This window comes from Pelodiscus sinensis, chromosome 25 (assembly GCF_049634645.1).
Source record: "Pelodiscus sinensis isolate JC-2024 chromosome 25, ASM4963464v1, whole genome shotgun sequence".
NCBI classification, from domain to species: domain Eukaryota; kingdom Metazoa; phylum Chordata; order Testudines; family Trionychidae; genus Pelodiscus; species Pelodiscus sinensis.
Genome location: NC_134735.1, coordinates 7,767,302 through 7,779,570, shown reverse-complemented (window position 1 = coordinate 7,779,570; position 12,269 = coordinate 7,767,302). Strand labels below are relative to the sequence as shown.

At 49.9% G+C, this 12,269-nt stretch overlaps 1 protein-coding gene across 6 annotated transcripts in view; it reads left to right on the top strand.

Annotated features, from left to right (window-relative positions):
- Positions 1-12,269, top strand: part of COL8A2 (collagen type VIII alpha 2 chain) — a 188,584-nt gene that overhangs the window by 124,743 nt on the left and 51,572 nt on the right. The window contains exon 2 of one of the 6 annotated variants that reach the window (XM_075909156.1): positions 5,287-5,436. The exons of the other annotated variants lie outside the window; for them this stretch is intronic. The gene's annotated coding sequence lies outside the window, so the exon portion shown is untranslated. The remainder of the gene's footprint in view (positions 1-5,286; positions 5,437-12,269) is intronic. 6 annotated transcript variants of the gene reach the window in all.

Genomic DNA, 12,269 nt, shown 5'->3' with positions numbered 1-12,269 from the left:
GAAGCAGAAGGGGTATGACTGGGGTTTGCCTTCCCCAGCTCGGCATTCACCCAGCACCCATGTAAAGAGCCCTAGGGAGAACAGCAAGTTACTTAAAATACCTCCCTAGGATGAATAATAGAAATGCGCAAGGGGCAGCCTTTAGGCCTGTTTGGACAGGGCGTTGGGTCTTTTGAATTAGCTGCCGGAATCTGTTGGTCGCAAAGTTCTGACCTTCACGCCTCAGCACGGAGGGTGGTACGCCGAAGGGCAGCCACCTCTGGGGAGAAACACAGCAGCTGACTGTGTCGCAGCACCCAGTAACACTGCCATCATCCGTCCCCTTTTTCATGACCGCGAATTGCTGGATTGTGCACAGGCTGATGTTGCAAACAGGATAGAGACTTATCGAATGGCTCCCATGTTGTTTACTGGCTCCTCCACCATCTGCTGAGCTGCCCGTCAATTTCCCATCTTTGTTACTTTCAGTCTGAGTGGGTTGAGACCTAACAGCGATGGCTTTCATCCTGATGCCAGAGGCAGCCTAAATATCTGAGGAGGGGGGAGCCCCACATGTCTCCCAGCTACCTCTGGCTACAAAGGGACAGCTTGTCCACTCCCAGACCAGCTCTTAATCTGTAGCATTGCATGTAGCAGGTCCCAAAGCCACTTCCTTTGGGAGTGTAGGGAAGCGTTTCCAACCGTCCATTTCCCCCCTTGACTGATCAGAGCTTCCCTGGTGAAAGAGGAAACCAGCCCCATTAAAACCTGTTTTATCATAACAGTGGCAAGGGCCAGGTGGCCCTGGCGGTGGGAGGGGAGGATTCTGTCCATGTCAGGCAAAGCCCCCTTTTCCCCCGCTTGGCTGACTCTGAATTGGCCCCTCCGAAAAGGCAGGAGCACAAATGCTTTAAAATGCAGCCCACGCTGTTGGGGATAATGGTGCAGAACACGCCGATTGCAGGTCAACAGCCTTTCATGGTAACAACTCCATGAATAAACAGTCACCATTATGCGGGCTCTGCGCGGGCTGCTCATTCATCCGCATGGAAACCATGTTAGGCACAGATGCTGCGCTGTGAAGTGAAGCCAGTACCCCAGACTGGAGGAGGGAAGCTGGAAGTCTCTTGGGGTGGGGCAGTGTGGTGGCCCCCCCTCACCCACCACCACACTGCCCCACCCCAAGAGACTTCCAGCTTCCCTCCTCCAGTCCGGGGTGCTGGCTTCACTTTTGGAATGTTTCGCTGCCCTGGACAGAGCCCCAGCCACAGAGGTTGCCAGCAGGGAGCTGATCTGCGCCGGCCGCAGGAAGCCGGCTGCTGGGAGAAGGGAGCCCTTGGCCGGAGCAGGACTGTGGACCCAGACTGGAGCCCAGCCAGCTAGCCAGAGGCACGGTTGAAAGGTGATTTCTAGGAAAGCCCCAGGCCTGACCTCCCCTGATCCGGCAAACTCCCTAGTTCAGGACAGCTCAGGTCCCAAGGGTGCCGGACCAGGGAGGCCCAATCTGTATTTGACTTGTTAAAAGCCTTCAGGGTTCCAGGGAGCTCACCTGCTTTCTCCTCTCCTTCCTACTCACACACATGCTCCCCTGCCGGCTGCCCATGGAAAAGCCAAACCCTCCAGTTTGTGACACTTTGAATCGCCAGGCTAGGGGCAATGGCCTTCTTAGCCCCTCCTGTCAGTGGGCCTGGCCATTCACAAAACTGCCCTGTCCCAGGAGAGCGTCTTGCTCACCACAATCTTGTGGCCCACTGAGATGAAGAAGGGCCATTCCCGGGCCCACTCACTTGCCTAGGTTGCCCAGTGCTCTGATCTAGAAATTCAGGGCAGGGATGGGCAGAGGACTATAGAAATCCCCAGACAAACTGAGGTTTTATGTAGCGCCTGCACGGGTGTTACAGCGTCCGGTGGGCGTCTCTGTGAAAGTCTGTAGGATGGTCCCCGACATGTAAAAGCCCTATAGAAAATCTCCTATTAAATTCAGTGGGGCTTTTGCTGCAAGGGGCAGGGAGGGTTCCCTCTTCAAAGCCTGGCACAATGCTCAGGTGCCCAGTGCCACCCCGCTCTCCCCTGGGCATCCTCGGACCAAAGCTCTAACTCGCTTCGCCAGGCAAGACTCGGGCTCTCTCGCTTGGAGAGCCCGGGAAATGTAATGCAACGAATCATTTATCTAATGCATAGAGGAGGAGTCAGAGAAGGCATCGCCCAGGTTATTTGTGCAGAGGACACCAGCACATTGGAAAGATGCCTCTCTGGACTAGCAGATGCTTGAGAGAGGCTGGGAAGCCCTCCAGTGGTGAAGGAGCCTTTGTGCACAGAGGAATGCCGGCTTTGATCCTTTCTGGTGTCTCCTCTGTAGCCAGGCGGAGAGAGAACCCGTTTCTGTGCCCCCTTGGCTGGCTCAGGTCATGCAATCCTGCCTGGCTCCTACAGAGGAAGCCCCCTTTGTGCCCCACACACAGTCATTTCCATGGCATGCCTCCCCCTGTCCCAGGCAAGGTCACCGGAGCTCACACTCCGCAGCCTCCCCTGCCGTTGAACTCAGCTGCTGGAGTTGTGAGTGGCTTTTCCTGCTGTTTCTGCTTGGGAGCCTCACGGGAACCCTATGGACTGGGACTGCTCGTTACTTATTTGTTGGTTCTCCCACCAATGGTAAAGAGCAGCCTGGCTGAGACCCAGCCCTTGCCACTCATGCGGCACCAGCCGAGCGCTGGGCTGGCGGCGGCGGGCCAAGACCTGGCGTCGAAGCGGATAGATTTTGAGGTTGGCTGAATCACTGCGCCCTGCTAGAGCCGCTGCGTAGTCCTTAGTAGCTTGGAGCAGGAAGAATTCCTCTTGGTTTCATCCACCTCCTAGGAATGGTCCCCTTGAGAGGTCGTTAGAATCAAGAGCAATGGTACCCCACACACCTGCTGGGTGTGGGGCACGGTTCTACCTACTGGCACCGAGACCACTTACAGAGAGAACAATGAGTCTGTGCTACAGCTGTAGCTGAGACCTGGCTAGCTTCTAGCTCATGCGCTAGAGCAGTGTTTCTCAATCTTTTTTTAGAAAGTACCCCTTTTTCAAAAAAAAAAAATTATAAGTACCCGCAGCACCTACAGTTTTCAGACACTCACAAAAATTTTCTACAGTTGCAACACATTTGTTTAAACAACTTACTCGTAGTAGCCGGGCGGGCAATGAAATTTGTGGGTGTAAAAAATACAAAAATAATAAAACGCTGTAAAACTTAAAATAAAAATTCAGTTTTCTCCAAATTTCAGAGTATGTCTAGACTACATGCCTCTGCCAACTGAGGCATGTAAATTAGAAGTACTGACATAGTCAATGAAGCGGGGATTTAAATATCCCCCGCTTCATTAGAATAAAAATGGCTGCCACGTTGTGCCGGCTCAGCTGTTTGTCGGCATGAAGTGGCAGTCAAGACAGGAATCGGTCGGCAAGGACAGCCTTTGCTGACCGATCCCTTATGCCTTGTGCACCGAAATTTACAGGATCGATCGGCAAAGGCTTTCCTTGCCGACCGATTCCCGTCTTGACTGCCGCTTCGTGCCAACAAACAGCTGAGCCGGCATAACGTGGCAGCCATTTTTATTCTAATGAAGCGGGGATATTTAAATCCCCACTTCATTGACTATGTCGGTATGTCTAATTTACATGCCTCAGTCGGCAGAGGCATGTAGTCTAGACATACCCTCAGTGGTGTTGACGTACTCCCCCCCCCCCCCCGACTTCTCTCAAGTACCCCTAAGGGTACTTATACCACTACTTGAGAAATACTGCCCTAGAGGCTCATATTCTAAGCTCCCTAGGTTCCCAGGTTTGGATTTGCCTGTCGGTGTTAGATGATCATGGCAAGAAAGAGCAATGAGCTAGAAGAACCAGTACTTTGCATCAAGAATTATGAATCCCTTTTCCACCCCAATGAGCAGTTCTTTACACGGCTTATGCGGGGCTACTGGTGTAATGCCCTGCTTATGGGGGTCTGCTGTCCAGCCCTTTTATGTTTTATTTCGATTCTGGGGATTCTGGCCTGAACATGCCTCTGGAGTCCTTTTTACAACTGACATGTCTAAAATCATGAGCCAAACCCAGAGGCTACGTCTAGACTGGCATGATTTTCAGGAAATGCTTTTAACGTAAAAGTTTTCCATTAAAAGCATTTGCGGAAAAGAGCATCTAGATTGGCACGGACGCTTTTCCGCAATCTAGATGCGCTTTTGCACAACAAAGCCCCGATCGCCATTTTCGTGATCGGGGCTTTTTTGCACAAAACAAATCTCAGCTGTCTACACTGGCCCTTTTGCGCAAAAGTTTTGCGCAAAAGGGACTTTTGCCCGAACGGGAGCAGCATAGTATTTCCACAAAAAGCACTGATTTCGTACAGTAGGAAGTCAGTGCTTTTGCGGAAATTCAAGCGGCCAGTGTAGACAGCTGGCAAGTTTTTCCAGAAAAGCGGCTGATTTTCCGGAAAAACTGGCCAGTCTAGACACAGTCAGAGTGTCCATCGGAGCAGCGGATGATCCACCAGACAGAACAATTGACTTAGCAAAGGTGCCATATATACAGCAGTAGAAGCGAGGAAATAACCCTACCTCACTGTCACCCAGCACGTTTTGTCAGTAGTGATCAACGTGCTTCCCAGAAAAAGTCAGCATTGTTATCCCCAGATGGGGAAACCGAGGCACAGAGTGGGGGCAGTGACTTGTCCAAAGTCACTCAGTAGTGGCACCAGGAACAGAGCCCAGGCATGTTTTGTCCATAGTGCTCAATGTCCTTCCCAGAGGAGGTCAACATTGTTAGCTCCAGATGGGGAAACTGAGGCACGGAGCAGGCGCAATGACTTGTCCAAAGTCACCCAGCAGTGGTGCCAGGAAGAGAACCAAGGCACTTTTTGTCAGTAGTACTCATCAGACTTTCCAGAGGAGGTCAGCATTGCTACCTCAGATGGGGAAACTGAGGCACCGAGTAGGGAGCAGTGACTTGTCCAAATAGCCAGGAACAGAGCCCAGGTTTCTTGCATCCTTGTGCAGTGTTCTAGCCACTAGGACACACTGCCACGCAAGACTTTCCATGGAGGAGAAACTTCCTTTGCATGAGCCGTACCTGCCGCGTTCCCCCCTCTGGACAGGTGTGTAGCTCAAATTGGCATCAGCCACACAACCCTGCGTGGGGCGCTGCTTAGTCATTCACAGCTTTCCTAAGAAGAAATCAAAGTTCACCCCCCCCCCCTCCACTGCCCTTTCCCAGCCCCATCCAGAACCCTTCCCACCAGCTAAAACCAAGCACTTTGTCCCGGAGCAGAGCATGCCAGTGTTTAGAGAAAACATGCAAGGGAGTCGACGTCACTGCTTGGCAAAGGACAATCAAAGTATTCAGTGTGCGGTGAAGTCCTGCTCCGGCGAGTAGGGGGAAAGGCTGGGCTCAGGAGACGGCAGCTCCAGGATCCCGTCGGTGAGTGAAAGACGAACCCTGCTTCTCGGTACTTCTCACTCCTCCGGGGGGCCCAGTGGGAAAAGGCTTGCATCTTCTTTCCCAAGGAAAGCTCCATTCCGGGCAGGTCCCCCCCCCCAATCCCCCATCTAGAATTCAGAAAAATTGACTCAGCCGCAAGCTTAGACACTCTTAAAGCCCAGTGAGCGCGCGCGTCTTTAACCCTTGTGACGAGTCGCAGGCTAAGGGCAGGACGGTGCAAAAACTCTGAATGGCTCATCCTGCGGGCTGATGTACCATCCCTCTGGCTGCTTCAGGGGCTGAGCCGACGGAGAGGCACTTTTGCTTTTCCTGGTAGGAACCCAGTTGCAAAAAAATACTGCCAGGAAATGGCATGTCGATGGAGCGGTTAAGGTGGTTCGGAGCAAGTTATGGGAGAGGCTTCCTGGAATAAATCACAGGACGGGCTGCTGTCTAATCTTTCACTGAGTCTCCCAAAACTGCAGCCGGCTCAGAATTCGGGGGGGGGGGGGGTTACCTGAAGGTAGTCGGAGCATGATTTCTTAATTCACAGTCCGTGGTGGTTTTAATTTTGCAAGGAGGATAAAAATCAGCACATAAGAGGCCCCCAGTAGCAGAGAGGGAAAAGAGCTAGCTGCCTTTTTCTAAAGAAACCTTTCCTTGCCTGCACAGACGGGGCTTTCATTGTCTGTCACTCCCTGCTTTGACGGGTAGCTCTTGTGGGTTTCTTCTCCCCTATAAACACAGGCTGGGTGTCCGGCTATTAACGAGAAATGTGGTTTGACCTGATAGGATATTTTCCCCGTTCTGCCAAGGCCAGGTAGGATCAACAGTAAAATCCTGCTTCTCTTTATTGTCCTGCTCTTTACTGTGTATGGATGAAACGCGTTATCTCCATTTTAAACAAATCCATCAGCGCAGTCAGATTCTCCCAGCCTGAATGGGCCATGGCAGGGACTCTGGACCTGACAAATTCAAGAGCTCCATTCGTCTGCCATGTTATTTATCCCTGCCTGGGGACCTGTATTGTTTTCCTTCAAGGTCTGGGCTGTGATCCTTTACAGCTCTTGGACAAGGAAGCCTGTGTAAAGTCATATTGGCTTGAAGCTCCTTCTCTCTTAAATCTCCACTTACAGCATCATTGTTCCTGGGACTGGAGGCTACCTAGGAAGCCAGGAACTTTGACCTTAGTTATTTTTCTAAGTCTTAGTTCTCAGAAACCTTCCTCGCTCGTCGCTGGCATTTTAGCCCATTGCTTTGTTAGCCAGCTGAGAATCTGTGAAAGTCAGACCAGCTACCAAGGCTCTGGTTTTGTACTCTTCACGGGCTATTTATTGGGGCAGAAAGTCAATTTGGGATGAGGAGGAGGGGAGGAAAGAGACAGGAGTGTATTTATTTTAACCAGAAATCAGTTAGCAAGTGAGAACTTGCTTTGCCTCGTTCAGAACCAAAATAAAAACAGCAGCTTCTGGACAGAGCTCAGGATGGTTGGCTTTTAGCTCTTTTGGGTTTCTAGTCCCCTGGCAGTCGCAAAAAGTGAGGCCAGCATGACCTGCAAACAGGGAACTTTGTTTCCACTGCTATTTAGCTAAACATACGCAAGTTGTCATGGCGCGTGAATTTCCTTTGACATATGGGGGTGTTTAAAGAAATCAAACTTCCTTTGCAAAACCTGACACTTAAAAAATAATTCTAGAGGTTTTTCCCCAAACCGCAGGGGGCACCGATAGACCCAGGTCAAATCTCTCTCCATAGGGGACAGAGGTTCAAAGGAGGTCAAGAATTATGCATCCAGTTAACTCCCACTGATTGTAGGTCTATAACTCCTTCAGAAATCCCAGACTCAGCTAGCAATGCAACAGGGGATTAGCCTGTAATGCAAACACAGATTTGGGTCTGTGGAGAGTGGGTCCCTCAGAATAATCTGTTGCCAAGGCCCCTGGCCCTGGTTCTGTAGTGCTTATTCATGTGAATAAGGGTTGCAAGATAAGATCCATTATTTTTCTCCCATCTGGACCTAATAAAAAGTCACTATTCCCTGTGCCTTTCCTCAGACAAAAAGAATGGAGATAATGGGTCTAGACTTGGACTTCTGCAGGCATCCCCCAGGCCTGGATTTGACCCCCTGGAGTGGAAGGGGCTGGAAAGTACAGCACGGGCATTTGTCATGTGTGAGCGATGGCTTGTTTTTCACACCCCATTTAAGCAGATTTATTTTAGACGTGGGACGTGATCCGCAGCTGCCAAGGTTCATGGTCTGAGAAGCGGTTTGTGGAGCTTTCTCCCTCCCTGAGGTTTTATAAACTTAAATGGGTCTGAGTGTGGGTGTCTCCAAGGCTGAGCACTTAGCCAGCCTGACATCAGATCGCGAGCCAGCTACGTTTGTAGAAGTAGCTTTGATGCACATACGCTGCTGGCACCATTTCCCCGGATGACCTCCTGAGATGGAAAGACATGGCCCAGAAAGCAAGCCCTTGCCTAGCCCGGCCTGGTGGCATGCAGGAATGGAAACTGGCCTCTAATGGTATTGCTCAGAGCCAACATACAGTATGTCTGCTGCTGCTGACTGCACCGTGTCTGAAGGCTACGAGAGAAATGAAATCCACCCTTCCTCATACCCTCAGGTGCTGCCGATTCTAAGAGTATGTGGGAACGTGGCCTAGAGATAGGAGACCAAAAGGCCTGTACAGTGGTGTGGATACTAGCTGCAGACCTGGCTTCAAATCCCAGCTCTGCCACAGATTTTCTGAGTGACCTTGGACTAGTTACTTAAACTCTTGCATCTCAGTTTCCCATCTGCAATATGGGGCTGAGAGCACTGCCCTACCCCCGGGAGTACGTTGTGAAAGTGATCTCGGACATGGCCTCAAAGGAACATTGCTGTTTCTGTGTCCTGGGTCCTAGCTACAGTGCATTATGGTGCTTTCATCTGTGAACCATTCCCAGGGGTCGTTGCCCGCTGCACGGGGCAGAGTAAAGGTTATGCTGCAGGGGTGTCACATCCCAAAATTTGTTTTCAAGAGATTGTGTGTAGCTGAACTCAACGTGTGTGGTACCCATTGCTAACCTGAGTGCTGCATTCGCAATGTTTGGCGGCCGTTAATAAGTATCTAAAACAGAAAGGTTGCACCATTGCTGATTTTCATGTTACCAGCAATCCAAAGCGGCCGAGTAATGTTCTGTGGTTTTATTCCAAAAGGGGCCTCTAGCTAAACTTAAGCTATGGGCTTGCGTTATATCTTCTGGCCTGCTCGGTGTGTGCTTTCCATCCTTTGCACCCACTGCTGTGAATGAATGTAAACACAGTCTAAACCAAACATGACTTGCTTGTACTAGTGTCAGAATTGCCATGGCTTGCACCCGGATTGGTAGGGACTCACCCCTGCCCTGGGGCGGGTGATTTGGTTGTTTTGTCTCAGTCTCAGCCCATCTTGTCATGCAAGTTCACGTTATGTCACACCTTAGGCCTGGTGTACACTTAGGGAGAAAGTTGACTTAAGATCCACAACTCCAGCTTTGTGTTGCTGGAGTCAATGTACCTTAAGCTGAATTTCTGAGGTGTCTCCACAGCAGGAGATCGATGGGAGAGTCTCTCCCACCAATTTCCTTTACTATGTGGAGTACCGGGGTCAACGAGGGCCCCACTGGGCCCCTTACCAGACCCACTAAATCAAACCCCAGAACATTGATTGCCAGAGCATCAATCTCCACATAAGTATATGTAACCCAGAAGCACTGAGCCTGCTGAGAAGGGAGAGTGGCGTCTGTGCTACAGCCTTAGCTGAGAGCCAGAAGCCCTTTTAGCTCATCCCGTACAGGAACATGGCTTTAGTCCCTAAGGTCGCAGGGTCAATCCCTCCAGATAACAGCCAGCATCCTCTGTGGGCTTTACATATAGATAAGCTCTTACAGCGTGGCACTCTTCTTTCTGTTCATTTAAAGAAGCTTCTGTCATTGGGTGAGAGACGGCCTTGTAGATTTTATTACTTCTCCGTCTTTGGGGTTTAGAAGAGGAACGCTTGTTTTTATGAAACATTATTTGATGGGAATTTGTTTAAAAGGGGGAAAATCCCATTTTAAGGGACTGCAGCTGTAAAAATACAGTTCCGCCCTATAAAAGAAAAAGAGAACAAAATCCTGAATCAGCTAGTTATTTGTTTTTCTTACCTGGTACGACCCATGTGCCTCTGCCTCTAGTCTCGTCCATTCCTCTCTTCTCTCTTCTGCCTCCCTCTCCATTTGGGTTTTATTTTCCCTCCACTTTTTCCACATGTATATCTTTGCAGTTTTGTTTGTTGGGATGTTTCTGAGTTTGTGACCAGCCCCTCTAAGATCTGCGGTCCGGGGTTATTTTTCAGGGCTTGTACATTTCAGGGAGACACGGGGGCCACATTTTCACAAAAGTCCAAGGCTGCATTTAAGAACTCAGCTCCCATTTCGGCACCCAAGACAGGGTATGTCTACACTACAGAGTTTTGTCGGAAAAAAGGCTGTTTTCCTGACAAAATCTGAGTAACGTCCACACTGCAATCACGTTCTTTCAAAAGTAAATCAAAAGAACAGAGGGGTTTCTCCGGCATTGGTAATCCTCTTTCTATGAGGAAGAAGCTTTTTTCCAAAAGAGCTCTTTCCGAAAAAGGCATGTGTGGATGGGGAAGAGGAAGTTCTTTCACAAGAAGAGGAAAGAGGAAAAAGCACAGGTGCCCTGGTGGCCATTCCGCCCCTAGTAATCACAGCTTGCATGTGAGATAGTGTCCATTCAGTGTGGATGCTAACTGTTGAAAAAGCAGATTGCTTTTTTGATGCACTTTGGCAGTGTGGACGCTCTTTCGGAAGAGGTTTTTTCAGAAGATTTCTTCTGGAAACACTTCTTCTGAAAGAAGCCTGCAGTCTTGACATAGCCTAAGAGCCAGATTTTCCAAGCTGCTCTTCTGATCATCTAACCACTTATTTCGATGCCTAAATGGAAACTGAGCCCATCTGGAAATTCCAGACATAGCTTAATATTCTTATTCCCTTGAGCAGGGTTTCCCTTTCCCCTCTCGGTCCCCAAAGCGCTGTCCTCATTATAGCTTACAGCTGTGATTTTGTAGCCAGTTCAGGCATAACCATTGGGTTCCTTCTAAGTAACTCTGTCCCATTTGCCTCCACGCTGCTGCCGCCTATATGCAGTTACAGTCGAATATGTGCATCTGCACCTCCTGTCCCGCACTAGCATGGCGCATGCTGAGTAGCTATCCCACAATGCCTCTGTAAGACAATTATTTGCGCATCTGCACCTCCTATCCCGCACTAGCGTGGCGCATGCTGAGTAGCTATCCCACAATGCCTCTGTAAGACATCTGGAGGATGCGTGCTCAGCATGATTAGTACAAGCAGCCGTGCATTCTGGGATGTCCTGCCAGAGACCTGGAAGCAAGGGGGCGTGGCTAACACAGACAAAGTTGGGGGGATGTCCTTTGTGGAGCTGGTTGCATAGAGATAGCCCTTTGCCAAGGTTTCCCAAATGTTTTCATGGTCTGAGAAGCGGTTTGTGGAGTTTTCTCCCTCCCTGAGGTTTTATAAACATCAGTGGGTCTTGTAGGGTTGCCAGGTGTCTGGTTTTCGCCTGGACTGGTCATTATTTGGGTCTCATGTCCGGTAAAAAAAACCAGAAAATACTGGACGTGAAATGTCTGGTATTTCCTGTTTTCCTGTTTCCCTGGGATGGAAGCCTGGCAAGGACAATTTTCCCCTGCTGCTCTGGTGGGGTTGGGGGAGTGAGGAGTGCGGTGGGGCCATTTAAAGGCACAGCACCTTTTTTTTTTTTTCTTAACAACTTTGGTCTCCCCTCCCCCCTTCTTTTTTCTCAACAGAATTTTTTCCCGGTGGTTTTTTTTGGGAGGTGGGGGGTGTTTGGTATTTTTTGTTAAACCATCTGGCAACCCTAGGTCTGAGTGTGGGTGTCTCCGGGGCTAAGCACTTACCCAGCCTGACATCAGATCGCGAGCCAGCTACATTTGTAAAAGTAGCTTTGATGCTCATTGTCTGCTGGTACCGTTTCCCTGGATCACCTCTGGAGATGACCCTATGGGGTCCTTTAAAATATTGTGGTTTTTTTTAATTCAATAGGTACCCACATAAATATACAACGTTTTGGAATTCTGTTTTTATTTCGTATCAATTCTTTTTTTTTTTTCAAGTAAACTATCAAAAAATTAGTAACAAAATAACAGGGTCATACAACTGTCATTAACATTTTCTTGTGGAGCCCCTGGACAAATCACCTAGGCTCCACAGAGCACACTTTGGGAAACCCTACCCTGTGCTCTCCTAAGGCTTGTCCTGGGCAGCATCTGATGGTTAATAAGTGTTTGCCGTAAGGTGGGCACATACAGACCGTGTCTCCATACCCTTTAAGTTGTACTACAGCTTTTAGCCACTGAATCAGAGGGTGGGTTGAGATACGTTCATCCAGTGGCTGTTTCTTGGGTGTGGGACTGAGGTCCGGTGTGTTCTGGTGGTTTTTCATGGTTGTGATGATTAGTTGTGTTACTGTAGCGCCTACAAGCTCCAGCCCTGGGCCCCAGGGCTCCACTGCGCTAGGCACTGTACAAACACAGAGTCGAAAGGCAGTTCCTGGCCCAAAGAGCTCTCTCTCCAGTGACAGCCACGCTGGTGCAAACTCCACTTGCACGCTGGGGTAAACACAGCTGCTGTTTGTCCTGATGAGGGAGCTCTCGCACAAGTGCAAAACTGGGTGCAGCGACCCTGCAGCCAGCTGGGGTGTCTAGCAGTTCTTTTGGCCTGCACAAGGGGCAGTATGAGGGGAGCTCCCCCATGGCTGGGATCCC